We start from the raw sequence: 1,773 nt of genomic DNA, 5'->3' as shown, positions 1-1,773 counted from the left end.
TTGGAGTCTTTCCAATTCTATGTACCACACAAAAAGATGAAGATATATCTCATTTTAATAACGCTTTGTTTGTTTTGAGTGAAAAATTTTGTGTAAAGATAATTTTTCTTATTTTTTAGTGTTTGGTAGTATAAAAAAATGAGTCAAATGAAAACTATTTTTACTCAACATAAAAAGTATGACTTTTTTTTTTGGAAAAATAACTCTATCTCGTAGCAAGCTAAATAAGGAAAGTTAGAAGATTGTTTTTCAACTCATTTACGAAAACATAAGAAAATCAAATAGCTTTATAGAAAATGTTTTTTGAAAAATGATTCACTTTCTAGAAAACATCATTGCTGAAACAAACAAAACATAAGATACATATGTATTCTCTCTCTTATAGTATATGAGTTCCGCATAATTATGAGGTATATGAACTATAAAAAGAATACTGTATATATTTGATACATGAGAGTAGCATTACTTAGTCTTTTCTTGTGCTGTTGACAAACATCATGTTTGGTGTGTTTAATGCAATAAAAGGGAAATATGTTGTATGCAAGTAGATGTAATATCATAATTACAAGATTCTAAATTTTCTCTTATTTATATGTTAGCTCTTATTGTATTTTCCAGCAACGAAACCAAGTTTTAGGCAATTTAGAATGTTCTATTTATATTTTATACATATGAAATGATGGTATGAACTTTGAAAACAACATGGCTAGCTCTTATTCAGTTCTTACAGTGTTTTTGGAAGTTTGGAGGAAGAAGAGAATATATGATATATATGAGCCAAAGAAGGGGGACTTTATTTGGATGTTTTAAAAATTAAGTAGGGAGAAGAGAATAGATGCTCCTCCCTTTTATTTAGATGTTTTACAAATTAAAAATGGGAATAAAATGAAATGATAAGACATTATTTAAATTACAATTATATCCCTCTTTTTATTCCATTTAATGAAATAGATATAAATTGTCAATATAATGGTAAAATTGAAAATTTATGTATTTTTAAATATAAGTGGAACTACAAATTTCCTCAATTTGGGGGAATTAAAAATGATAAACCTCCAAATCCCCTCTAATGCATTCTCTATTCCTTTTAAAACACATCTAAACAAGGTTAATTAAATCCACTCTTCCCCTCAGGGATGGATCTAGGATTTCAAGCTATAAGGGGGGCCGGAGATAAGCGAATTTAAAAAAAAAAAAAAAATTTAAATACACATCCATTTAGTGCTAAGAAACTTTCTGTCACGTCCCAAACCCGATACTCGGATTTGTGACCATGACCGGCATGTTAATATCAAGCCTAAACCTGGTATTAACAAGAACCAACGAAAACTTTTAACAAAAGTTTCCCTCTTTCTTTTCATTCTTGTTTCTTTTCTTCTTTATATAACTTTTCACTTGATATTCAAAGCATCTACATTGTACCCAAAGAATAACATAATCCACTTATCATTCAATTTCCACACTTTCACATAATACATCTCTTAATACTTTAACGTACACAACTTTCATAAGATCCTAAAATACACAATGCCACAAAACTAAACATCAGATACAAATTTGGGATTTATACATTTAAAACTAAAACCAACTCCTTCAAAAACTCGACTAAGACTCTTCCTGCTCCAAAATAAAACCTGTTGACTAAAAGAGTGGAAAATGTGAGTTACACAGCTCAGTAAGAGTAAGATACATATGAATTTAATAAGAATGCATGTAAATTAAATCATTTCATTTTATAAATATCCAAATCGGAAAACATCTTTTCATGCATAA

The sequence above is a fragment of the Quercus suber genome, unplaced genomic scaffold (assembly GCF_002906115.3).
Source record: "Quercus suber isolate HL8 unplaced genomic scaffold, Cork oak 2.0 scaffold_5, whole genome shotgun sequence".
In the NCBI taxonomy this organism is placed as follows: Eukaryota; Viridiplantae; Streptophyta; class Magnoliopsida; order Fagales; family Fagaceae; genus Quercus; species Quercus suber.
The sequence above is the reverse complement of the archived record's forward strand: the minus strand, read 5'-3'. Positions refer to the sequence as shown.